At 45.9% G+C, this 17465-nt stretch overlaps 1 protein-coding gene across 1 annotated transcript in view; it reads right to left on the bottom strand.

Moving 5' to 3' along the window:
* Positions 1 to 17465, bottom strand: part of LOC138568762 (synaptonemal complex central element protein 1-like) — a 1666397-nt gene that overhangs the window by 822919 nt on the left and 826013 nt on the right. The gene's annotated exons all lie outside the window — the stretch shown is intronic.

Raw genomic sequence — 17465 nt, 5'->3', positions numbered from 1 at the left:
AAGTGGATAACATGTTGAGATAATTTTATGAAAATGAGGCAATATCATCGATACATCAATTCTGGAGCGCATGTTTTTAACTGAAGAACAAAATGTGATTCTTTATCCTTCCTGTGTGGAACCTTGCAAGAATCTAAGCATTCGCCTTCCTCTCTGCCCTGTTGTAATTGTGTGGGCTGCGTTTGACAGAAACCTGCTCGACCTGCCCCTGTGGTCCAATGCTATATCTAAGATGGCGTTTATGTCTCCCCAGATCACTGCAGGCAAGGGTAGCCCATACATACATTGAGGGCTTCCTTGTAAATGCTAGCATCATCTATATTCAGGCCATTCACATTTACCAGCAGTACTTTCACCTGACATTGCATCCTTGTGTGCCGATCTTGATGTTCTGCACCTGAAACTGGTGTGCTCTGTGCACGAGGGTCATTACACTTCTAGCCTACAGATGTGAAGAACCTATGGTCCACCCAGTTCCTGGCAAAGGTGTTAGACTGGGTCGTAGTGTCATGTGTCTCCTGCAGGAATAGTATGCAGGCGACATGTCTCTGAGCGTGAGATAGTAACTTTCGGTCTTTGATTGGATTACCAAGACCCCTTACATTCCAGCTGATAAATGTAATCCCTCCTACCTCATTACATGACAGAGCCATACAGGCTGATTTAAGTGTTAGTTGCTAACTTGCCAAAAGTACATAATTTAAACCACACCACCACATACAACAACCACCAAGTGCCATTTCCAGTTTTCATCCGCAATTTCCATTTGTTACCCAACCCCACCCTCACTGCAGCAGTGTAATGGATCCTCCCTAAAAGGATTAATCAGAAAACAAACCAATGCATCTGCATAGGACCTAACTGCTTATTGGCGGTTACCTAAGTACAAAGTGGTGAACGAATGGATAACAAATGAAGGCACTCCTCGATAATCCACCCATAATGATCTTATACAAAGAAGTTACCCAGCCTGCAAACGCTCACCACCTCAGGAGGCATCGGCATCTGAGGTCAAAGGAAGGGGGATCTTAGCTTCGATGAAAGAGACTGCAGCATCAGGTACTAAAAAAATAGGTTTTGTTCTCATATTAAAACCTGAGACGTGCAGGAAACAACATTGCATATTGGACATTCCTCTCTCTGAGAATCTTCTTGACCCCAAGCAATGATTGCCTCTCTTGCTGAACTGCAATTGAATAGTCTAGGTAGAGATGTATGGTGCTGTTTTCAAATCTAAGTTCCTTCTTCTCTTGCGCAGCCTTTAGCAGTATGTCCCTGAAGTTCGGAATACGTACTATTATCGGGAGTGGGTAGTCCCCGGGTTTGGGTTCAAGGACCTGGGCGTGATGTGCTCTCTACACCATGAAGTTTAGTGGCAGCGTACATTGAGTCCATGATATTACAAGAGATAGGCGCGGGTACACTATCTCAAGGTTTCGCAGTAGAGAGGGCAAAAAGGGCCCAGACAAGGAAACCGCTGCCCGGAGCCCCACCTCGCTCGATCATAGCCAAGATACTGTGCTACAGAGACAGAGAAAAGATTCTTGAATTCTTCAGGAAGGGTGGAACAATTTCTAGAGCTTCGGCGACCATCACGGCATACCCAGATTACACATTCATGGTACAAAAGCGACGCCTAAACTTCGTATCGGTCAAGAGACGGCTGCGAGACTCCAACCTAAAGTACAGGCTGCTCTATCCAGCGAGACTCAGGGTCCTATATGGTGGCAAAGTGCTCTTATTTGAGAGTCCAGAGGCAGCGACCAAGTGGTTGGACGGAATGAACTGTTCAGATGAAGCAGCAGACCGCGCGATGGAGGAGAACGATAAGTTAATTGCTGTTTTTTCCCTCGTTTAAGATAGGAGGCTGGGAATGATGGGTTGACACAGGGGGACACCTCGGCATAGGGTCCGGTACCCTAAGCTGAGGTCACTAGAGATGTGTAGTGATGACCAATCAGAGTGCACTGCGTATGCGACTTCACCCCCATAGCGTAGTTTAGGTAGGATATTGTAGTGTAATATCCACCTGCAGCGACCTTCACCTGCAACTGCAAGGTCGAGGTCGAGAAGCAGGGGAGCCTGAGATCCAGGGATGGAGCTGGGCAACAGTTGGGGGGGGTTTGGGAGCGGGGGTGTTGGGGAGTAGTACGAGGAGTTCGGTCGGGGGGAGGGAAGAGGGTAAGGGGGGAATAATGAAGATGATACAGGAGCATACCAAGGGTTGTCTACAAACACAACTAATCTTGCACAGGAAGAGGATGGGGAGAAGGGTGGGCGGAGTAGGATATAGCTGAAATGGGAGACCTTGGAATTGTGACGTGGAACGTCAGGGGGTTAAACACCTATATTAAGCGCAACAAAGTTATGATGTACCTACAACGGCAAAAGATAAGACATAACAATGCTACAAGAAACCCACTTAACCAAAGAGAAACTAGAAGTGATGAAGAGGAAATGGAAAGGGGCCACAATAGGAGCTACATATTCAGTGTATGCCAGGGGGGCCCTCATATGGATTGCGCTCCACGTCCCGTTCAAATTGTTACAACAGGAGGTAAGAGAAGATGGTAGAATGGTGCTGGTAAAAGGGGTGGTGGATAATAAAGTGGTTAATCTGATCAATATCTATGCCCCGAACAATGACACCGCACCGTATCTCAAAAACTTGTATGCCATTATTAGCTCATATATGGAAGGAGAGGCCATAGTGGGCGGGGGGACTTTAATTGCACCCTAGACCCCAAGATGAATAGATCAGATGATAAAATGACCAAGCCCAGCCCGGCAGCAAAAAGCCCTGACCACACTTATATGAGATTTCCAACTCACAGAGATATGGAGGAAGCTTTACCCCGCTCGCAGAGGGTACTCCCACTATGCAGCCCCACATGACTTATACGCCAGGTTGGACTACATACTAGTGTCTAGCACCATGGTGGAGCAGATTAAGCATGCAGAGTACAAAGCGGCAGTCCTATCAGACCACACCCCTCTAGTGGTGACATGGCAGATCTCGCTGCCTACGCCCAGGATACCGACATGGAGACTTTGTGCTGAAGCTCTCAAAGACACTATGTTTAGGGAAGACCTAAGGAAGGCAATACAGGAGTACTTTGAACTAAATAAGGGAAGCGTTGAGTCGGCCGGCACACTCTGGGAGGCGTTTAAGGTGGTGATAAGGGGGACAGCAATATCACAGTCCACCGGGTTGTCAAATGGCATAATGGCAGACCTACCAACCACAGAAAGGGAGATTGAAGATAAAATGCAAGAGAGTCCAAAAACCCTGGAAAAGACAGAGGCGATTAGACATCTAACCAAAAAATGTAAATCACACTGGGAGAGATTATGTAACCTCAACTACAGAAAAAACATAGAGAGACAACATGCGGAAGGTGATAAACCAGGCCGATTACTGGCCTGATTGAGCAAGAGTGAGACCCCAAGACAGCTGATCCGAGAGATGCGCAGTGAGGATGGCATACTCGTAGGGACACAAGAAGGGTTGAACAAGTGCTTTCAGAGATACTATAAGAAATGATATGCTGAGAAAATAGAGGCAGAGGAAATGGACACAAATGAGGTGCTGGAGGACATCATCCTGCCTAGGCTTGAGGTAGAGGAGAGGGAGAGGCTCGAGGCACCACTGGAATTGGAGGAACTGGAATATGTAATCCGTAACCTCCCCACTAATAAGGCGCCGGGGGGCAATGGCGTGTATAGTAGAACTGCTTCCACCACTGCCAGCCATGCTGAACGAAGCGTTTGAACGGGGCACGCTGCCAGAGACCCTGAGGGAAGCGATCATTATCCCGCTCCTCAAGCCGGGCAAAATAGACACTGACTGCGGATCTTACAGACCGCTGTCGATGTTAAATCAGGATAGTAAGATCCTCACAGCAGTAATGGCAAACAGATTGAAGCCATTGATCAGCACCCTAATACACCACGACCAGATGGTATATGTCCCCCAGCGGAGCATATCTGATAAACTCAGGAGATTACACCATATTATAGACCAGACCGCTGGAAGCTCCCAAGAACTGGTGAAAGTCTCACTAGACGCAGTCAAGGCCTTTGACTCAGTCAAGTGGTCCTGGCTACTAGCGGTCCTAAAGAAGTTTGGGATGGGACCAGTGTATTTGCAGTGGGCGAAGCTATTGTATAGCGCACCGATAGCGAGAGTTCGGACGGGGTCGGTGGTCTCGGAAAGGTGAACGTTAATCAGAGGAACCAGACAAGGCTGCCCCTGGTCCCCGATGCTATTTATTCTAGCATTGGAGCCACTGGCGGCATACCTTAGATATCAATATGGGGAGGTGGGCTTTACAACGAAGAGTGGACAGCACCTGATATCATTGTATGCGGATGACATGCTATTGTATCTGAAATACCCTGAAGAAACTTCCAATATATTTTAGAGGTACTGAATCGATACGCACTATTATCAGGTATAACGGTAAACCCAAGGAAGTCCATGATATTCCCGTTAGGGAGATATAGGGATATGCCCTGTGATGCGCTGCCGGTGCTACAGATTAACTGGGCGGGGGATACCTTTAGATACCTGGGGATAAATGTATATCACAGAGTCGAGGATGAACACAAGAATAATACAGAGAAAGCAGTGGAGGGGATCCAAAGCAGTATGGCATTCTGGACGAGGTTGCCCCGAACCATGACGGGGAGGACAGCATTGCTCAAAATGATAGTATTGCCCAGGTATCTGTAGGGGGTTCATCTAGCATAACACTGGGAGTAGGGTGGCCCTGTGGAAATTACAAAACCCACATGACCGGGCAGGTATTAAACAACCCAATTTTAAAGTATACTACCTGGCGAGCCAATTGCAATATGTAGCTAGATGGCTCTCTGAGGACACCACATCAGAGTCCAGACTATTGAGGGCGGAAAGTACACCGTACTTCCAGAATGAATGGATGTGGACAACGGAGCCACCGACAAGTGCGAGAGTGGCATTGCTGTCTCTGGGGAAGAAGATCTGGTAGAGGACTTGTAGGAAGTTGGGAGGCCGGACGCCGTACTCCCCGCAGGTCCCTCTAGTGACACTGCGAAAGATAGGTGACCAACTGAGAAGCGCCATAAGGAAATATTGGAAACCAGTAGGGGTGGCAACGGTAGGGGATTTATGTCAAGGAGGTTGCGAGATAGAGTTTGACAGCCTAAGGGAGGACACAGGCCTACACAGCAGGCAGTATATCACGTATGTGAGGCTGATAGCTATGATTAAAAGAACGTGGTCGGAAGTAGAACTGGCCCAACAACCAGACGAGGCCATAGGAATGTTTCAAGCTGTGTCATGCGGGGGACACGAGGTTTCTAGAATCTACGAATTATTGATGTCTAGGGTGGGAAAAGAGGTGGTTCAGACAAGGCGAGATTGGGAGGAAGAAAGTGGGGAGACAATGAGTGACGGTCTATGGGAAAGGGTGCAAGGGTACCATAAAAAGGTGTCGAAGAATGCCTGATTACAAAAAATCCAGTATATCACTCACAGAGCATATGTGACACCCAATAAAATTGCTAAGTTTGCAAACGCGGCTATACAGCGATGCCTGAAATGTGGGGAGGAGAATGCTGGGATGGTACACATGTTCTGGGCCTGCCCCGAAATAGCCAGATATTTGAAGGAACTAGCGAACCGGTTGACAACCAAAGGGATTCTACTGGTAATAGACACCTTGTGGGCATGTATGGTGGGAGGTTTCCCTAGACCGCGCAAACTCAAGCATGTGTGCAAGCTCAAAGATCTGCCTACATTTTAGCTAAACGAAGGATAGCCATGGGATGGAAAGCTCAGGCGAGACCCAATGTAGAGACCGGGTGGAGGGACCTCCTGCAGTGGGCTGAGGCTGATGCTGAAACAGTGGTCTGGAGGGAGGCAGCATGCAAAGGGGGTGAAGAGGAAGCAGGAACACTGATGGCATGGCAGCACTTGATTGCATCACTGACAGGCTAGGGACCCGATGAATTGGATACGGATAGCTCCCTGGATTACAGAGAAGAAGAAACAGTAGTGGACTAGCGGACCGTGATGGCTCCTCAAAGAGACTTTATTGGGGGGAGGGTAAGGGAAGGGAGGATGTTGGGTTTTGAGTAGTTGTTTGGTTCTTAAGAAACTGATTAAAACTAATAAAAACATTTTTTTTAAATGTTTAGTGGCAGCATAGGAATCCCCAGCTGCAAATATGTCCACAATGAGACTCTCTCCTGATCTTCCTCACACTCCCTCCTCTCCTGACCTTCCTCACACTCCCTCCTCCTACATTTTACACGCTGCCTACTCTACCATCAACCTCTGTCTCTACCTACCACTTCAGTCACACTAATACTGATGAAGTGCTATCTCTATTGATGAAGGCTAACCTCTCTTGTGCCCCATCAGATCCTCTTGGTCCTCAGCTAGTCAAGCCTAATGCCGCTATAGTGACCTCTCACCTCGCTGAACTCTTCAACCTTCCTTCGATTCCACTTGCTCTCCCTCTGTTTTCAAAACAGCCACGGTCAGCCCTCTCCTAAAAAAGCAAGGGGCTGACCCAAACCTACTGGCTAACTTTCACTGTGTGTCTGTTCTTCCGCACAACTCTTAAGTGTTCTAGAGAGCTGTGTTCAACCATCTTACCAATTTCCTAGACATCCACAAACCTCAAGACCCCCTACAAGCAGGTTTCTGCTCCTATCACTCCACAGAAACTGCTCTCCTAAATGTGTCCAACTTCATTGCCTCTGCTAAGCACTCAAACCTATACTCTATCCTAATTCTCCTTGACCTGTATGTTGCCTTTGACATTGTCGTTCACTCTGATCGCCTTAATGCTCTATCTTCTTGGGATTTGCGATCGAGCCCTTGCCTGGATTGAATCCTACCTTGCACCTCACCAATTCTCTGTCTCCTGGAGCAACTCCTCTCACTCCTCTAAATGTTGGTGTTCCAAAAGGCTGTGTCTTGGGTCCCTGTCTGCTTTACACTGTATGCTTCTGCTCTTGGGGGACTAATCTCCTCCTTTGGGCTCTCGTACCAACTCTTTGCGGATGACACCCAAATCCTGAACTCTCCTCAGATGTCTTTATCAAGATTTCCAACTGTCTCTCTGCAATTAAATATTGGATGGCTTTGCAAAACTCTACCAAAACAGAGGTACTCTTCTTCTCTGCCAAAAGCTCTCTCCCATTTTTTCCTCTGCCTATCCAGTTCCCACCTGACACTCTCCCTTACTCTTCTTCAGCTACAAACCTGTTCATCATCTATGACCCTTCTCACACCTTCTATACTTTCATCTCCAAAACTGGAACAGTAGCTTGCCTCAACCTCCTAAATATTAGGCAAATCAGGCACCTCCTTTATTTCAACACTGCCAAGCATCTCCTAACCACTTTTGTCTTCTCTAAACTGGATTACTGTGCCAGCATCCTCTTTGGTCTCCCCAACTATGCTTTATGTCCTCTCGACAAGATCATTAACTTTGCTACCAGGACTTTCTTTGAACTCCCTCACTTCACACCTACTTCCTCATACCGTCCTCAGGCTGGATGGCTGAGGATACAAAACAGGGCCAGATTTAAATTTCTTCTCCTGGTTCACAGATCTATCCACAGTAAGGCACCACTGCATCTATCCTCTTCAATTTAACTCTATAAGCATTCTCATAACCTCTGCTCTGCCAAGTCGACTACCCTTGTGGCTCCTCGCCCTCACTGTACTTCCTCTCACTTCCGCCCCATCTCTCTTCTTGTTCCACTTGCATGGAATTCTCTTCCACTGGACATTCGAGAAACAGTCCACAAAGATTTGTTCAAAACTAAACTCAACTAAAAGCCTACCTACTCGCCTCTGAGTTACTGTTAGGAAAGATTTCCATTTATGTGTCATTTTCTTTCCAGTTGTGTACCCCCCAAACATTTTGCTGATGTTATACACCGTAGTCTGACTTTGCCAGAGGAGCACAGCCTTCTGCTGCACTGCTCTGGGCTTTTCGCTCACTTTCTTATGGGGAAACTGATTTACCCTTACAGACAGTCAGTACTGGGAGACTTTGTTTTCCTTAGTCCTTGTCAATGATTCAACCTTTCTGCAACATGTAGCAAGTGCACAATGTACCTTACAGTACAGTGCACTTGGGTCTAATAGTCATTTCCAAAGGCCCTAGATACTCTCGAAGGATTTTTTAGAAGTTCAGATGTGCCTTGGACAGGGCTGGTGACAGCCTATATTTTCATATAATTTTAACCCTTTCCTTCCAGGTAAACCGCGTTAAACACGTTTGGCACAGACAGGTGGCCTGGCTCCAAAATGGCCATTCCACGTCATGTCCTCTGGCCATCTTGCCCCTCCACCTTCCCCAGGTCGAGTCGACCCGGGTCAGTCCTTATTTGGGCATGCATTCTCCTGCGAAACGCCAAGCTTTCGCGGCCTTCTGCATCCCTTGTGTGTGTGCTTCCAGGATGTGGGTTGGACTGTCTGGTTCCAATACACATCCTGGGTGCCAGAGAGTCTGGTGTGCTGTGCATGCCTGTGTCCACCGTGGTCCATGATTGGTCCACATATGCTATGCTTGTCTGAGAGCAGGTCTCCCATTGGGTCCTCTTTGTTTTGGCGCAAAGGAAATTTCGGATAAGAGACACCCATACCATGTCAATCTCTGGAGTTCTCACTGAGCAAAGGATAGGATCCAAGTATCCTGAAACAAAGAAGCCGAGTCGAGGAACCACTGGTGACCCGCTGGAAGGTTTGGCACCCTGAGCCCGCTGTTGCCCTGCTGGACCTTTCTGCATCTGATCGAACTACAAGGTTTGCGAAGACGCTTCGACCCTTTAGAATAGTGGGACCAACTATTCTCGGCACCTTCATCAAACCCTGCAAGTAAGCCTTCTCAGAAGTGTCCCTGGGCCAACCAGTGGGCTGAGCAGCTTATACAGGACCTTTGCCCTGATACCGCCGCCGTCTCGAGGAGCCCCTCAAAACAAAACTTGGTACGTCGCTAGCTCTGTGTTCACGGCACTCTCACACCGAATTTCGTACACTTGGCATTCCCAGGTCTGGAGTAAAGAGCGAGAGCCTGAACCGGACTGAATGCGGTTACCATGTCGCCCAGCCATGGTGACGAACTTTGCAGGTGCGCTGCTTTTCTGCCCATTTTGCCCCTGAACCTGCTGCAGGTAAACTGGCCTGATCCATCCACCAGGAGCGTAGAAATTGCACTGTCCCATTTGGGAATCATTGCTGTAACTTTGTCGGTGAAAGCAGCAGAATTGCCGCACTTGAATCTGCAACCGAATTGGACTCGACTGCTGAAGTTTGGTCCGGAGTGTGCCAGGGGTCGGTGAGTACTAGCAACCCTTACTGGTGACCCCTAGCGCATACAACCCTTTTTACGCACAAGTGGCCCCTGAGGGCCCCTCTTCTTTCCACTGCTAGTGCAAACTAGCAAACTATTCCCATGTCTTGGAACCTGCTCTGCCCTGATGTGGAGACCCTCTTCGAATAGTGGGAACTTATTCTGCATCACCTCAGCTGCCTTCCTGAGCTGCTACATACCCTACAAAAGACCCTATTCTGCCCATCTGCACTACCACGTGCGCCAGCATTGCGTGTACATTTGCGCAATAGGCTCCTCTCATTTTACGGATTGGACTGCCTCTCAGTTAGAGTTGTGATTTCTGCAGGATTGCCTAAAGACTTTGCACTACCTGTTTCCTTCCCTTTTCTAGGTTGTGGACCCATTCTATGCAGCAACTCTTTTGGCCCCTTGGTCTTGTATATATGTATGTAGATAGGATTGTATTGATCTAAAAGTATTACTGTGATTATTAGTGTGAGGTGAACTTTTAAAGGCCTTGAAATACATGTATTTGTGTTTTTAATATATATACACACCTGACTGGGAGTGACTTATACGTGTCCTTTACTCTGTGTGCTCATTGAGGTCTTTCAGTCACCCTCAGCCCTCCTAAGACCTAGTCTTGACCGCCGTCAATGCTAGCTTGATTGATCTGACTTGTCCAGAAGGTTACCCTGTTCCAAGAAACTAGGCTGGCCTTCTGACCCTTTGCCCACCAGGTCAGAGTTCAGAAATCTGTCTTAACAGTTACCACTTAGACTAATGCCTGCAAGCTAACATGTTTCCCTCACCTCTAACCTGCCTCTGTCTCTCACTTCCTCTGTCTACATTCTAGCACTTCACCCATCATGGTCACATCCCGAGCACAGTGTATGTCCACTTATGTATTGCCCCCAGTGACTATTTAATTTACTACCCTGGTCACAATGTCCCTCAAACTCAACCACATTGTAAGAAGCTCACTGCTTCCCGTCAAATCTGATTTCTTATCTATTGTATGTTATTTTGTGATCAAAATAACATTGTTCCTCCTGTATATAAATAAATAAACTAAATAAATAAATATTTCCCAAAGAGAAACTTCCCCTACAAGATCCATATTGTCCATATTGTCATGAGGCGAATCCACCGGGACGCCAAAAATGCGGACATTATTTCTGCGTGAGCGTGACTCAAGATCATCTCACTTTGCCTTTACTTCCTTCATGTCTTTAACTAAAGTTTTTATGGTACTTTGCATCGTTACAAGGGTGTCATCAGCTGGGCTAATTCTGTCTTCAGCTACATTAATCTGTTACATTTCTCTCTGTAGCTTTTTGCGAATGAAGGCAACCATGACTGTTATATCGTCCAGTTAACAGAATCAAATCTCTTCTGCAAAGAGGTGAGGATCTGTTGGATGTCCGGTGGGGTCAAAGCCTGGGTGTACGACTAGCCACTTCCCCCGGCAGCTTTCTGTGGCCACGCACCCACAGATTTGGATAATGATTGGGCAAATCTAACCATGCAGCCCTGTTTTTCCCACGCAGTTACACTGAATTTCTAAATTCTGGCCTGGTGGACAGAATTTAGGATGCCAATCTAGTTATAATGAACAAAGACAACTCTGGGAACTGTAGCCAAACCTATCAAGTAAGCAAGGAGTGGTGAAGGCTAAGTCTCAGGAGCGGGCGAGTGTGGTAAGGGGTCCACAATGAGTTCAAAACAGTGAGCAATCAAGGATTACACTTAGACATGTAAGTACAAAAATTCTCTATTTATGGCTAAAGAGCACACTATGAAAAATAATACCAGACAATACTAAATAGTAAAATATATATATACATTCAGAGTGAGTTAGTGTGAAACATTCAGTTTACCTCCCCAATACCTGAAAGGGAAAGTAAGTAAATAATGATTACACCAACCGCCATGGGAATATCAGCCCCAACTTGTTAGGTCCAACCCTAAGTTGTATGGGACCTTGTGCCAAAATGTTCACAAAGTTTCCAATAGTTTTAGGGAGTGGGAAGAAGTTAGAAGAGGGCCCTGTAGCTGTGAGGAGGGTTCCAAAAGTCAGAAGATAACATATTTTAGTGAATAAGACTGTTCCCAGCTTTTGGAGGGCTTTCGGCAACAAGTTGTGCCAAAGCCAAACAACTGTAAATGTTTCAAAAGTTATTAAAACATTTCAAGGCTGGTGATAGGAGGGCAGGTAAGCATTGATACTACTTAACACCTGTTTCTCCAGACTTTTAAGGTCATTGGAGAGTCACCTGAGGTTGGTTTTCCCATTGATGGTTCCGGTCGAAGAAGCCCAGGAGCTACGGATGCAAGAAAAGCTCTCGTCGGGTACAGGAGCTTGGTGGACCTCTTCTCGAAAAACAATGCTACAGGCACCAGCACAGGACTCTTCAGGACAGGAGACCAGATGTGAGAACGCCAGTTTCAGGGATGGTGACTGCAAGGGACACAAATGTCACGGTTGAGAATGGTTGTTTCCACCACTGCTACGGGTCGGAATACCGATGAAGGTCTTCTAAGATCACTAGCCAAACAGGGCTCCACCGGGCCAGCAGCAAAAGTTGGTCGCCAGGCCTTCTGAAGATCAGTCCACAGGTCTTCCGAAGTCTTCACAGCTATGCTAGATACTTGGCTTCTAGCAGGATCTCTGGGGAATGGAAGCAGGACTCCTCTTCTTATGGAAAACACAGGTGAGCACATAACTCAGCCCAACCTATCGAAGATCTGCTCCTCCCACACACCCCAGCAGTAGTCCAACCAGGGACCACTGTTGGTGAAACTCATGCATACACTCCAGACATACAGAACCAGTTTGTGTATTGGGACCAGCCAGTCCCAACCCACTTCTTGGCTTGCAAAACCAAATCCTTGCACTATCTGCAAAAACCGAGGCCTTCCCAGGGAAGTGCATGACCAAAAAAGGAATCTCCTGACCTGGAAAGGCAGGAAGAAGGCCAACAAACAAAATGGCCAAAATAATATGTGAAAACCTTGTAGCATGGCCATGTTAGGATACTAGTCACAATTAGCATCCAAACGCGGTAAAAGCAGTACAGCTAGAATACAGTAAAAATAGTAATGGTAACTGGAGCCACCAGTCTTCAGGCACATTTAAAAGTAACCAGAAAAACAGTTTGAGCGTAGTCTAGGTTCATACAAAAGAAACCCATTGCACTGCATTAAAAGATGCATTGTGCAATGTTAAAAAGTTACGCAAACAGGCAAAAAAGTCACAAGACTAAGGGAAATATAGTTTCCTAGTACTGATAGTCTGAAGGACTTGTCAGTTTCCCCATACCATATGAGCAAAAGGCCAGTAGAGTGAAGTTGAAGGCTTCACTTCATTGCAAAAAGTCAGGACAAAGTGCAAAAACAAAAGCAAAAAGTGTGGGGGTCCTTAAAATATGGAGGGAACGTTGCTGTAACGCTTACCTGGGACTCTGTGGGAGCGTAAGGCCTTCTCAGCTAGAGGATCTGTTATCGGGGCTCTTATTCTGTGAAAACAACAATAATAACAATAGAACTACTGTAATTTCTATTGGTGGGAAAAAACTGTATTGCAGTGTGCCTTTGATAAATCCCTCCCTCCTCACCTGTGCTTGTTTTGTGGACCTCTCCTTGCTGTATTCTACAGGGGCGCGTTGGTTTGAAGCTTTTAACTTGAGAGGCTGCAGTGTTCAAAGATTCTTGTCAGAATAATGTCCTTGCCTCTTTTTAGAGTTATCTTGGGTGGTTTCTTTGGAGAAAAAATATATATGGTTCTTCAGATTCTGAGCAGGCTGCAGTGTTCAAAGATTCTTGTCAGAATAATGTCCTTGCCTCTTTTTAGAGTTATCTTGGGTGGTTTCTTTGGAGAAAAAATATATATGGTTCTTCAGATTCTGAGCAGTCCCTACGTTGGAGAGATCTCTCTTTCTAAATGTTCCCCTTTTATTTTGCTGGTTCTTGGTTCTCAGAAAAGGTTAGATGCTGCAGTATGGCTGCGACTGTACTCGGTTTGAGGAAACGTTTAATAAACGTGAGTTCATCTTAACTGAGTAATTGCAGCCTTCAGAGACGACCGCAGTCATAACTAAGCAAAGAATAACTTGCTGGGACTTCATGTAAGCAGCATATGTAAAACTTCTTCTTTCTATTTCACAAAGTTCATTCATTAACGAAAATACCTTTTGTTTTGCAGGTTTTCGGGAAAACTGTAGATGAAGTACCTTCAGGTGATGCAGAGACTGCTGAGGAAAACTTCTGAATGAAGGCACTGCGACCGCGAACGAAGACTGCTGTGAGGAAGATGCTGCGGCTGCGATGGAACTTCTGACAGAAGATACGGAGACTACGAAATAAACAGCGGACTGAAGAAACACTTTGGTTCGGTAAGTCTTTTCAGTAACTATAGAATTCTGTGGATTTTCTGTGGAAACTAATATCTCTTTACTTCTTTTTTTCTTTGACAGGTTGTCAGGAGATCGCCGGTAGCGTTACCTGCTGTCAGCGGAGAAGACGTGAAGCAAGCGCTCCAGTGGAGGCGGGGCTTAAGTAACTCCCTCTGCAATAGGTGTAGTGTGTGCTGTGAGTTTACAATGGACTTGGCGGCAGCCATGTTGAGTGTAGGAAAAACCAATGTAAGCACTATGTGAGCATATGGGTGCAATGCTATGAATGAAACAAATGCCTTTTATGCCAGGCTTGAAGCCACTGTTGACCCACTGACTGATATGAAGTTCTTTGCTTCACTGGTATTTCTGAATGGGAACGGTGCTCCTTTGCTGGGATCATGACAGTTGCTCCAAGAGCTAACTTTCCTAACACCCGCAACTTTCGCCAATTCCCCCTGCACTGGAGCAAGGGTCAGTCGGGTTGGACTGCTGTGCGGCACCTACAACAGGCCTGAGATGTCAAGTGCGGGTGAGGTGCACAGGGAGAATCACTGTGAGGAGTGAGGTGCGTGGTATAACCTGACCGTGACGCGGTTTGTGGTGCTGCACGTTCAGCCTCTTCAAATAGCCCGCCACTTACTTCACCGCTGGCCTCATCACACCAGCTTGAGAAGACCCTCCATCCCATTGGTCAACAGCGCAGCAAAGGTCGGGATAAGACGGGTATTTCCTCCCACAGAGCAGCTGCCAGGAGACAGAAAAACTCACTGCCGAGAAGGAGCAGCTGTCAACCGCAGGGAGTACGGTCAGCCATAGCCATTAACTGTAGTCCAATTCGGGTACTAGACGGGAGCAGCCCACGCTTCTTGGCAGGACGCCTTGCAAAGCCAGGCGATCATATGGCAGCGGTCGGGTGGAGTACCGCCTATATCTGCAATGCGGCCCGGACCTCGGAACAGAGTCCTCAGAGCATTGGACCAGCGCTGCCAGGCCCCCCTCCAGTGGTGTAGGTAGCTGTGGGAGATGACAGGTGGAAGAAGCTGACCGCAAAGTGTGTCGCAGAAAGCGTTAATCCCCATTAGTGCACAGCGTTTTAAGGAAAAGTCACCATATTTGGCATCTGCTCCACAGTGTCCCCCCCACTACAAACAACTTGAGTGCGTGACGTACCACCCGAATTTCTAGAACATTTATTTACTCCTGTTCTTTATCCATCTGTCTGACATTTTGTGTCTCCCTTACACAACAACTGCCGACATCAAGCAGGTAGGACTGTTTAATTTATACAGCATTAGAACAAGAGCCTCAAAACACAATGGGACTCTTTTTCAATGTCCCAGCAGCATAAATGGAGGGTCTAAAGACAGGTATAACACAGCTCTACCTGCCTTAATGTCTCAATTTACGCTCTGGGGATTTTCATTTTTTTTTAAGGCAGATGGCGGTGTCGTAACGGGAGTTAAGTTTCGGCCCCCCATCTGCCCTCTGATATTTTTATACTGGCGTGAAACCAATGATTTCCCATGGAAACCACCTGCTTTTTGCAAAAGGAGGTTTCCATAGGAAATTGTTGTAAACGTTGCCTATCATGCATGCATGGCAGACAGCGTTTACTTTATTTGAACTGCAAAGTCCAAATAGAGAAGTGTAAAGAGGCTTCCACCGTCTCTTTACACTTCTCATTTGCGCTCTGCAGTGCAGATTATGAAAATTGCCCAGAGGGGATCTGTTTGCACATATGTCCAAACGTAAGCTGCCCCCTCTGGGAAATTTCTGTTTTAATAGAAAATTAGCTGCACTAAAAGCATATGGTAATCTTAACCATACCCCTACCTAGACCTACCTGCAATTAGATATCAATATACAGTTTTTCAAAGAATGACTGAGAGGGAAGTGTGCCTAGGTTTTGCAATTCGGCTAAGCACATGTTTTAGGTTTACATGACAGGCACCAGCAATGAATCCTTCACTATGTATATATTAAAACATTGTGCTACTTAGATGATGTTCCACTTGTTACTAAAGGCATATTACAGTTTTTAATAACATTGTGCAATTAAGACATTGAGTTGTATTGTGGGTTACACAGCATTGGTATACTTCTAGGGTAACAAAGAAGAAGATTCAACATAGTTTAATGCATGTCAGATGGCAATAAAGGTTACAGTCAGCAAAACATCTTATAGTCAGAGGTTTCTCTATAACTCACTCATAACATCAAATAGAGCTGCATAGAGCAACAGAAACGTCAATATAAATATTACATATTAACAGTGATGTATGGAACGCTTGTATTTGGTATCAACCTGATGTGCATGTGTAGACTGCTTGATGTAATCACTGATTTACTGTTCAACAACATATAGTGCCATGATAACAACATTAACAATATATGGGACATGATTATCTAGTACTTATGCAGCATAACATTTATATATGTTGTGCAATATTCATTTGTTGTATTCATTGTTTGCTAACGTTACATGTGGTTCAAGCAATTTAATGTTAAGAAATGAGTATTAACATGTATATTCTTGAAATAGAAACAAGCACATACAACGTGTGTTGTAGATTCCAGTGTCGCAATATCACTGAAGAAGAGTTCCGGTCTCGAAATGCGTCTGATGTAACTTGGATTAAAGAACTTACAAACTACAACACTAACGCATCTGTTGATTAAATTGTTACCTACATGTGATTGTTCATAATGGTTTCCGAACAGTATACTGCTTAGCAGTTTTATGCTAAGAGGGACGTGCGGACACTTCAAGGTGTCGATATTCCTGCAATTATTTTTCACTCTAGAGTCATAGACCACGTACTAATTCATGATTGAAGTACTCCATTTTCCAGACATTACGTCTCACCATCATTCGACTGCAAGCTGAGCTGTACCCCGAACAGCGTGCTGAAGTCAGAGTGGGGAGCAGGAAGCTAGTCAATAGTGTTTTGATATCTGGACTCTTGCTCTGTCTCAAGTTCGTTCTGTGCCCATCACCTCCAGACCAACAGGGGCAGTGAGCCTGCTGGTATTGGTGCTATGATGATAACAGTGATGCGTATCACATGTGGTCTAAGTATAATCCACTATAGATTCCAGAGGCACAGCACCTTGACCTTCGAAAGGACCAAACAGATAATTGTAGTCTCAACAACAACATAATCTTTACAATATCTGTGTTTGCTTTAATGTCCTTCAGGGTTTCGCCACCTTTTTTCCCCAAGAAGTACATTACCATCAAACTGCATTTCTACCAGCCCCAGCTGTACCTTAGGCCTGAAATGAGAGGCGTTCCTCTACTCTTCCACAATTTTCTGGCTTCAGCATTCTTACTCTTACATAAGAATTGTATGTACCGCATTTCAGTCATATCTTAGCACAATAGCTGAGGTGTTAGCTTGTCAAAAAATCAGTGATGTCACGGACAAGACTAGTTTTCATTGCTTCTAAATTTTTCCTCTTATTGTAAGGCAGGATAATCATATTAGGTGCTTTATTGCCTCAGCGTCTTCTTGCTGCAACCTTATAAATGACTTTGGTGAAGCATGCACTCGCAAAGGGGAGCACTGGGAATTGTGTACAGACAGTATCGTCTTTATCATTTGTGTGCCAGGTTCCCACATTATCTAGAATTGGCATGGCTGTAACAACCCCTCTAGCATGTAGAAGATCATTTCTCTTCTTATGGCACCTGAAGGCTACAGAGATTGGCAGTTTATGCAATGAG

This window comes from Ambystoma mexicanum, chromosome 2q (assembly GCF_040938575.1).
Source record: "Ambystoma mexicanum isolate Mex_15411 chromosome 2q, UKY_AmexF1_1, whole genome shotgun sequence".
Lineage (NCBI taxonomy): Eukaryota > Metazoa > Chordata > Amphibia > Caudata > Ambystomatidae > Ambystoma > Ambystoma mexicanum.
The sequence above is the reverse complement of the archived record's forward strand: the minus strand, read 5'-3'. Positions and strand labels throughout refer to the sequence as shown.